A 10,787-nucleotide genomic window follows, 5' to 3' on the forward strand; every position below is an offset into this window, starting at 1 on the left:
AACAAACCCAAGACAATGTATCATTTTTCTTATAAATATTTTAGTGTGTTGCTCCATCACAAATGAGTTTAAAAAAGTATATCTATTAACATAATACTATCATGACAGAGATGAAATTTTTAAAAAAAGATTTCTTAGCATCCTGTAATCTTAATTTCATGCTTAGGTATCCTTGATTGGTTCACAAATTTATTTTTATAGTCAGTTTTTCATGTTGGGACTCACGTTACATTTAGGTATAATAATGTCTCTAAATTCTTCTGAAATATATAAAAGTCTCCAGTTATTTTTTAAACCATAGCTTTTGAATACAGTATATTATTGTCATAAAATTCTTAAGTTTTGGATGTGGCTAATGTCTTCCTGGTTTTTCATTTCATATATTCCTCTATTCCTTATACCATCTGTGTCCTGGCAGGTGAAAGTAAAGTGTTGATGTAATTCTGGTCATTCCCCTTCTTATTTTTGATAAAAAATACTCTATAGGTACTTTGTGCACTTTCTTTTTTATAATATTAAGAGGCACATGGTATGGTTGTCCTGTTTTTTCAAATTTAGTAATGTTGGGATTGCTAGTTGGGTTCATGTTACAAACTTCCTCATGAATTTTTATCTACTAATTTTTACACTTGATTATTGTTACCTATATTCATTATTGCTAGAAGTTCTAAAATGATTTTTAAAGTTCTATCATTTCATTTCAGACCATTGTACCTGTAGCCTAGATTGCCAGAGTAGTTGCTGCTAACATGGTTGTTATTAGTGGAAGGTTTCATTAAGGAGCAGAAAATGAATTTCCTGAGCTTGAATGTCACCATCTGCAAAGGATATTTTATACAAAATAAGTAATAGATGGGATTAACCACAGACAATGTTGACTTCACGTTTCAGGTTAATTTACTACAAAGCTTCTCATGAATCTCTTTCTCTTTCATTATGTGAAGTGAGTTCCCCAAGCCATGAATATTTAATGATGATGCCTGGGTTCTTACCATCTAGTCACTTGTATCAAGGGAAGATTCTATTCTATTTTGAACAGTTTTGTCCATTCTATGTGACCTACATTTGTTGTTCAGTCCCTAAGTCATGTTTGTCCCTTTGAGATCCCATGGACTGCAGCACACCAGGTTTCCTTGTTGTTCACTATCTCCTGGTGTACTGTGTGCTTAGTCGCTGTAGTTTGCTCAAATTCATGTCCATTGAGTTGGTGATGCTATCTAAGCATCTCAGCCTTTTGTCCCTTTCTCCTTTTGCCTTCTATCTTTCCCAGCATCAGGGTCTTTTCCAGTGAGTTGGCTCTTCACATTAGATGGTCAAAATAGTGGAGTTTCAGCTTTGGTATCAGTCCTTTCAATGAATATTCAGGGTTGATTTCCCTTAAGATTGATTGGTTTGATCTCTTTGCAGTCCAAGGGACTCTCAAGAGTCTTCTCCACCACCACAGTTTGAAAGCATCAGTTCTTCAGCACTCAGGCTTCTTTATGGTTCAACTCATATCCGTGCATGACTACTGGATGTGACCTACATAAAATATATATTTAATATCTTGGATAAGGCTCTATAGAATTCCATGAAACATATAAGATCTTATTGTGGTTTTTCCCCCATTTCCATTTGAAGAATATTAACTTTCATTACATAATCAGATATGCAGTAGATAGTTAGAAATGGAAAGTTACTTGTCTATAAATTTTAAGAACTGTTTTCAGTTAGAGCCAAAGATTTTTCACACCAAAATGTTTTTCATCAACTAATGGCATTGACTAATTGACTAACTACAAATACGTTTCTCTCCTACTATTAATACACCTTCTCTTTCAATATGATTTTAATTTTTTTCAATGTATGTTTGATCATATTTCATGAAGTTGACATTTACCCATGACATTAGCATTTATTTTATATTATATATTATTTTTCATTAATTTATCATGGTTCCACATCCAGAAAGCTTTTAATCTATTTATTAGTAGAAATTGATGACATTTTATGCATTCATCTGCACAATGTGATTAAATGCTATTGAAATAGATATGGAAAATGAGGGAGTCTCAGTTCAATGATCCTGGTGGAGTTATTTCCTCTTTAATCTTCTTCTTCATTACTGTGAGTTTCCTAGGGTTTCTTTTTACTTTTCTGGGTTGTCTCTGAAAGATGCATGTACAGGTTGGGCCCTCTTGTATCATAAGACAGATGTTATGCTTAGGAATCAGCTGGATGTTCTTGCTGCATACAGAGAAATATTTCTTGTTTATAGGAGAGCATGCTCCAGTTTTTCATGTTTAACTGAATATTTACTTTTTAATAGCTCAGCTGGGTTTTGTTTTTCTTGCCAACATTGGTTATATCTGTGCATGTGTGCACGCTCAGTCACTCAGTTGTGTCTGACTTTTTGAGACCCCATGGACTGCAGCCCACCAGGTTCCTCTGTCATGGGATTCTTCAGACAAGAATACTGGAGTAGATTGTCATTTCCTCCTCCAGGGGATCTTTCAGACCCAGAGATCAAACTTGCGTCTCTTGTATCTCCTGCATTGGCAGGGAGATTCTTTACCAGCCAACTGAGAAGTCACTGGTTATATCTAAATGTGAACTGAAAAGGAGAGGTAGTTTTGTCCAGTTGGCTGAAGTCTACTGAAGCAATGGTGCTTGCACAGTTATCACTTAAGAAGGGTATCATGAACATATGAGAGAAATGATGACGTTTTCAATCTAGGTATAAAAAGGAATTTTAGCTTATTTTACTAGACAATTTTAAACACATAATGCAGTTCTCTCATCAGAATCATCAGAGAAAGATTTGGTATTTTTGCACTTGTCTTCCAGGTATTCATGGCCTTCGGAAGGTAAGGTAAGATGGTGGAGGTCAAACCCTCTTCTCTCCCACAGTTACTGAATTCACCTTTCCCTCCAAGGTTTCCCTGGGAAGGATATGAACGATACCAATTGGATGAAATAAAATTATTTGAGTGTTGAGGCTCTGGAGAGAGATAAATATATATGCATTTGAATAGCCATGTTTTTTTTTCACATGCTCTTAATTTTAAAATTAAACTCTCAATTTTCAAACAACTTTAAAGTCACATAAAGGACTAACAAAGAATTGTCAGCCTTATTCATTGATTCATTTATTTTCTGTTTATTCATTTAAAAAATCCAGAAATGAAAAGAACTTGATTTCTTATAACTGCCAGGCACTGCCTTTGGTGCTGGAACCATGTAAATTCCATCAATGGTGCTGTGTGTTCTTACTATTATTTGATTTTTCTTTCATAACATCATCACTGTAATATTTTTAGAAAGCCATTTGAGAAAACTCCATTATACTAGAGGGATACATAAATTAAAACATTTTTCATACTGAGAAAGTTAGACCTGACTTCTAGTACTTTATGGCAAACCATAAATGTTCTTATTGAATCTTATGGCCCATATTTTAGATAAACTTAATTTTGCAATTCTATATTAGTCTTTATAATATCTGCATCACACACATGTTGATATTTCATATTGTTAAAATGGCTTTGCCTTTACCAGTAATTTGGGGAAAATTTTATAATTTTAAATGAAGGTTGAAATGAAACAAAATGTCAAATCAAAATGAGTCTTCAACAGACTAATGCTGAAATTATATTATTCTGACTTTTTTCCTGATAGAGTCTGAAGGAAGGTTGAATTCAATATAAACATAAGTTTGATATCTTCAACAGAGAATTTGAAAATAAAAAATTCAAAACTACTGTTCTGCAAAAGCAGTGATTTAATTTCTAATGCCTGTTGTGCTGATGTGATAATGGAGTGGTACTTTCTAGAGATCCTCAATGACAAAAATAATGTGCAGACCTACTATGTGCTACCATCAGCCAGAGATGGGACATAGAGGATAATCTAAAGAATGTGAAGTGGAAAGCCCATCAAGAATCTCAGGCCTAAATATCCAATATATAAAAGAAGGAAATGGCCAAACACACAGTTCAGCTCAGTTCAGTTCAGTCGCTCAGTCGTGTCCGACTCTCCGCGACCCCATGAACCACAACACGCCAGGCCTCCCTATCCATCACCAACTCCCGGAGTACACTCAAACTCATGTCCACAGAGTCGGTGATGCCATCCAGCCATCTCATTCTCCGTCGTCCCCTTCTCCTCCCGCCTCCAACCTTTCCCAGCATCAGAGTCTTTTCCAGTGAGTCAACTCGTCGCATGAGGTGGCCAAAGTATTGCAGTTTCAGCTTTAGCATCAAGTGCACAGAATATGGTGACAGGGTAGAAGAGTACTGTTGTGGAGTTCACACATTATTTCAAATCAGACTGTGGGCTACTGCTTTAACATGATAATGTGCAAATGGTTGCAGTGAGTACAGTTTTATTAAAAGCAAGTTTCATTTAGAAATAACTTATTCTTAGTTTTCGACTTCTTAACATATGGAGGAAGACAATGTTTCTGTCATAATAACACTCTCACACTTGTTCACGCAACAGATACCAAAAAGTTTATGTTAAACACCCAACGTTGCCAATACAGAAGATTTTATTGGAAATCGAAATAATCTTTTTTTCCTCATGAAGGATTTTTGTGGTTGTTCTTCAGTTGGTAAATCATGTCCAACTCTTTGTGATCCCATGGACTGCACTCCAGGCTTCCCTGTCCTTTGCTATCTCCTTTAAAGTGAAAGTGAAAGCGTTAGTCACTCAGTTGTGTCTAATTCTTCTGTGACTGCATGGGCTGTAACCCACTAGGTTCCTCTGTCCATGGGATTTTTCAGGCAAGAATATTGGAGTGGGTTGCCATTTCTTTCTCCAGGAGATATTTCTCCAGGAATGGAACCTGGGTCTCCTGCATTGCAGACAGATTCTTTACCATCTGGGCCACCACCACTGGCTCCTGGAGTTTGCTCAAATTCATGTCCATTGAGCCAGTGATGCTATCTAACCATCTTATCCTCTGCCACCCTCTTCTCCTTTTGCCTTCGATCTTGCCCAGCCTCAGAGAATTTTCCAATGAGTAATCTCTTCTCATAGTCAAAGTAATAATCGTAATACAGTAACAGGAAAAATATTTTGCATTATAATACAAGATATTTCAGATGATTAGTCAACTGAGATGATACAGTAAAATTTCAAGGATTCTTTCCTTCCTAGTAGCATGGAAATAAAATAATCTCTATTTCCTAAAAATAATTCAGAAAGTGGAGTCAGGAAACACAGGAGTCCTATAATGTCTCTAGAAGTTTCTCAGTAAAATCCCTAGGACCAGTATCTGCCTCAGCAAGGTGGGTGACACCTGTCAGAGCCACACCTGCCTTAGCCATAGCCACAGCCATAACCACAGCCTGGGCCACCAAAGTAGTTGCTGTAGTAGCACAAGGTGTCAGAAGTTGAAGGTTCAATGGAAAATCAAGGAACTAGTGTCTTCAGTCTAAATATCACTTTTCCCAGGGCTTTTTGTACACCTTCAGCGGTGGGTAGGGCAAATCATAGGAAGGTGCTGAGCTGGTAATTTATGCCAATTTACATAATACGTGTGTGTGCTAAGTAGCTTCAGTTGTGTCTGACTTTTCGACACCCTATGACCAGAGCCCACCAGGCTCCTCTGTCCATAGAATTCTCCAAGTATGAATACAGGAGTGGATTTCCATGCCCTCCTCCTGGAGATCTTTCCGACTTAGGGATCAAACTCGAATCTCTTACAACTCCTGCATTGGCAAGCAGGTTCTTTACCACTAACGCCACCAAAGCCCAAATAATGTAGTTTGCGTAATCAAACTTCCTTAAACTCATTTGATTTTATCAAAGAGATTCTCATTTTTCTTTCAGGTTAGGCTTCTTAAAGTAAAATCAAGACTCCAGTAATAAATCTGCTACATTTTCAAATCTGCATCAAAGCAGGATAGTTAGTGAAAATTCCTAGACTAGGTTTTATGGAATTTCTACAGAATGTTGACTCCTCATGTGGGTTTTTAAGTGCACGGGCAGACAATTTAACTAAAGTAAGAATTCTGCCAAAATGCTTATGTATTTTTTATATAATTTGTCTCCCTAAGGGAAATATTCCTTCAATGTTTCATAATGGATATACTGACACAGTATATGTTTAAATGCCACTATAAAAGCACCTGCACTTTTATCTGAAATTACATGGTTTTTTTTTCTGTTATTTTTAGGAAAATGTACAATCTTTTTACAGAATGAAACATTGGCTTATGTATTTGCTCTTCTTGTATGCTTCATGCTAAGTTGCTTTAGTCATGTCCAGCTCTTTGTGACTCTACGGACTGTAGCCCACCAGCCTCTGTCTATTCTTACCATTCTCCAGGTAAGAATACTGGAGTGGGTTACCATGTTCTCCTTCCCAACCCGGGGATCAAACCCATTGGCAGGTGGGTTCTTTACCACTAGAACCAAAAAGATGTGGAGATATTGGAATCTTTGTACACCGTTATTGGTAATATAAAATGTTGCAGTATGACAGCTGTTCAAAAACATAAAAACGGAACTAATAAATGATCTAACAATCCCACTTTTGGGCATATAACCAGGTATGTAGTCAAAAGAGTTGAAATTAGTATCTGGAAAAGATATCTGCACTCCCATGTTTAAAGCAGCATTATTCACAATAGTAATGCCACAGAAGAAATCCAAATGTCTATTGATGGATGAGTGTATTAAGAAAATGCAGTATAGGTATACAATGGAATATTAGTCAGCCCTAAAAAGGAAGGGCATCTCTGATGGCTCAGTGGGTAAAGAATCCATTTGCCATGCAGGATCACAGGAGATATGGGTTTGGTCCCTGAGTCAGGAAGATCCCCTGGAGAAAGAAATGGCAACCCACCCCAGTATTCTTGCCTGAAAAATCCCACGGACAGAGGAGCCTACCATGCTACAGTCCAAAGGATCACAAAGAATCAGACATGGCTGAATGCCTAAGAATACACACACATTAAAAAAGAAGTAAATTCTGCCTTTGTGACAACATGGTTGAATCTGGAGGACATTTAATTGCTAAGTGAAACGAGTCAGTCACAGAAGGACACATAGAGCATAATTCTCACATGCGGCATCTAAAATAATCAACTGATAGAAATAGAGTGGAATGGAGGTAGTCAAGGACTGGGGGAGGGAGAGAAATGAGGAGTTGTTACCCAAAAGGCATAAAGTTTCAGTTACACAAGATGAGTAAGCTCCAGAGATCTGCTACACTACATTGCGCCTGTAGTTAACAATACTGTCTTGTGTACTCAGAACTTTGTTAGAAGTGTAGATCTCATGTTGAGTGTCCTTACCTCAGTAACAATAAGAGAAAGAAAAGGGCAGGAGGAATTGTTTGGAGGTGATGGATATGTTTATTATCTTGATTGTGATGACAGAGTCAGAGGTTTAGTCATATGTCAAAATTCATTAAAGGGTACACAGACCTTAAGCATATGCAGTTTTTTGCATATTAATTACACGTCAGTAAAACTATTAAGATTGATCTTTCTGCAGAGATTGGGCAGGATTTTTTGCTTTTCTCTATCACAGCATGTCAAATTTGTTCCAAAGTAGGGTTCATCTTTCATCAGTCTAAGTAGAGGTCTGAGGACGCCTCCATCCATCTCCCCCGACACTGCTTTGTCTTCCACAGTGTTCTGTCTCTCACAATTGTTCTGGGGTCTGGAGTGAGCTGTCCTCCCAAGGCTGCTGGGTATCTGCACGGGGAACACATAATTACTCGTGCGCATATTGAATTCTGTTCTGAAGGCAACTATAAAGAGAGTGCGTGATGGAGATAAAAAACAATTTTCACTTGTGAAAAAACAGGTTCTGTCTTAGGAGAGGCCATGAGTTAGGTTAGACTTTAAAATTAACACTTAAATTCAGTGTTGGAGGCATTCATTCTTGCTGACTTTGCCTAAAAACTAGGTGGAGAAGCAAAAGAGGTTGGCTTGGAAAGGCTGAATGGGGAAGACACTGTGATCTAGTCGACGGAAACCTAGCTCCAAGATGATATGCAAATAGAACCTTTTGAAAAGTAGCATAGATTTACCTAGGTGAATTCGTACATCTAGTCCATTATAGATTAAAAAGTAGTTTTGATCTACCTTCCCTGTATATTCAAAGTCATATAATTCTTGTCTTCAATCTCTTCGCAGCCATAGCACAGTTGAGCGAGGACTGATAAAGTCTCTTTTCCTCTTATAAAGCTTTGTTCCATTCTGAGTACACTACTGAGAGCACACAATGAGAAAATCAATAATTTCTGGGTTAAATAACATTATTTGCACAACAAGACTCTGGAGATAGTTTATATTCCTACTTTCTCATCGTCTGTTAAAGTAAAATATGAAATTCCAGGGAGACGTTTTTTGACATTATTCAGTGTCCTTAATTTATTTATTCAAAATATTTATTAGGCACTTACTGTGTACCAGTCACTCTTCTAGCTACAGGATTTCAATCCCTTATTTGTGAATAATATCTTTTTTATTATTCATTACTTGATCATGTGTCAGTTATGCAAGGTCCTTTGAGAAAAATCCACCATCCCACAGAAAAAATTGGAGGAGAATTCTTTAAATCAGTTGCTAAGACAATGAAATAGGACTTCTTATAATGTAAAGTGTTATACTGTCAAAAGTTCTGCACAGAATAATAAATTGTTAGAAATATCTGGAGTACTTCTAGCCATATGTGTTGATATCTGAGAATACTGTCTGGATGATGCCTGGAATATTCAGATGTTCTGCCCCTCACTGATGATTTATTAATGGAGATTTCTTTTCCTCACTTGCCTGGGGAAGAAAACTAGGATAATTCAGAAAAGTCATTTTGTTTTATTCAAATTGGAAGTGAAAGAACCACGTGAATATCCCTAATGCAAATGAAAGGTGGTGGTCTAGCCTGCTGAAACATTGTTTACCAGGGGCTTTTTCTGGAAATCTCATTACTAAAATGTGAACAGACCCAGCAAAGATGAAGGTATGCATTGTATTCTTTCTCTGTTAAATTCAGAGGAAGAGCAATAAATGGGAGAGGCAGAGTAAAGCATTTACACAGACCCTAAGGCACAAACCTGAAAATACAGCCTAACTGCAGAATTTTTGTAAAACAAGCCAAAGATAGATTCTTCCTGCATATGTCATAGAAAATAGGGTTATTATTGTGTGGCATGGCATTTAATATGTTTACATATGAATAATAATACTTCCTATAAGCTCAGTTCTTATACTCATGTTGTTATAAAGAACTGATGGTCATAGCTGTACTCTTTTAGAAAATGATTGTCTCAGAAAATAAAAGCAAACAAAGGGAATATCCAAATGCAGTTTCCCACAGAGACATACAGATTAATGTAAACTTAGCAAAATAATACTGAATATGAGAAAATAAGAAAATAAGTTCATTAAAAATTAACTTAAAATTGTTGCATATGAAAGATATTGATCAACAGTAGAAAACAAATGTATTGGTGTCAAAGGTAAAACATCTATAATTTTCAACGCATTCCTGTCTATTTTCATCAGCTGAGAAGTAGATCAGATTTGAACTTCATGTTTTCTAGGTTAGCCTTGGATAAGCTTGTCATAGCTCCTATAAAGGATGGAATTATTCTTGTGACTCAGTGAATAAAGAATCTGCCACAATGCAAGAGACACAGGAGACACGGGTTCATTCTCTGGATTGGGAAGGTTCCCTGGAGAAGGGAATGGCAACCCACTCCAGTATTCTTGCCTGGGAAATCCCATGGACGGAGGAGCCTGGTGGGCTACAGTCCATGGGGTCGCAAAGAGTCAGATGTGCCTTAGCGACTAAGCGCACACACACACATTCTTGTGATTAACCATGGAAGCAGAGTGAGGACTCACAGATGAAGGAGTCCAGCAGACTGTGTTGCTCTGGATACACCTTAGTAGAATCCAGAGGGTCAGTATCTGCTTTAGCAACACAGGCAGCAGCAGCCATGGTATGGGTAACATACCTATGGCCAGAGTCAGAGCCACACCCCAGACCACCTTGATGATTGCTGTAACAGTGCCTGGTATCAGAGATGAAAGTTTCAGTTGTATAGCAGGGAGTCATTTTCCTCAATTTGAGTGTCATCATCTGCACATGGAATTTTATATACTTTCTATAGCATAATCCAGACAAATTTGAATAGTAAAGCTTCATAATAATAAAAATTCAAAACTTCAGCAGCATATATACTAAAAAAAAAATGGAACGATACAGAGATGAGCATGGTTCCTGTATAAGGATGACATGCACATTCATGAATCATTCCATATTTTAAAAAAATAAAAATAAAAACAAACTTCCTGAAACACTTGTTTGAAAAACTAAGGAGGCAGACGCAGGAGACGCCCGGCTCCGGCGGCGCAGACGCGGGAGACGCCTGGCTCCAGCGCAACCGACCACATGCAGAATCGTGGCTGAGATGAGCTACCCCGCGCCCAGGGTTAGGGCGGTGGCCGAGAGGAGCTGTACCACGTTCAGGAGGTGGTGGCTGCTTGGGCACCGGAGGGCCGAGAGGAGCTGATCTACATTCAAAGCAGGAGGGGCGGCCTTGAGGAGATACCCCTCGTCCAAGGTAAGGTACAGTGGCTGCATCTTGCTGGAGCAGCTGGGAAGAGATACTCCACGACCAAGTGGAATATAAGAATCCAGTGTTCTGGGGAGGAAGGAACAAGATGGCGGAGGGATAAGATGGCAAGACCACTTTCTCCCCCACAAATTCATCAAAAGAACATTTGAACGCGGAGTAAAGTCCACAAAACAACTTCTGAATACTGGCAGAGGACATCAGGCTC

At 37.9% G+C, this 10,787-nt stretch overlaps 1 pseudogene; it reads left to right on the forward strand.

The window, feature by feature from the left end:
• Window positions 1-10,178: 10,178 nt before the first annotated feature.
• Window positions 10,179-10,269, forward strand: LOC129553599 (U6 spliceosomal RNA; annotated as a pseudogene).
• The last annotated feature ends 518 nt before the right edge of the window (window positions 10,270-10,787 follow it).

Source organism: Moschus berezovskii, chromosome 1, assembly GCF_049115385.1.
Source record: "Moschus berezovskii isolate FMDL1 chromosome 1, NW_MosBer_1.0, whole genome shotgun sequence".
Classification (NCBI taxonomy): domain Eukaryota; kingdom Metazoa; phylum Chordata; class Mammalia; order Artiodactyla; family Moschidae; genus Moschus; species Moschus berezovskii.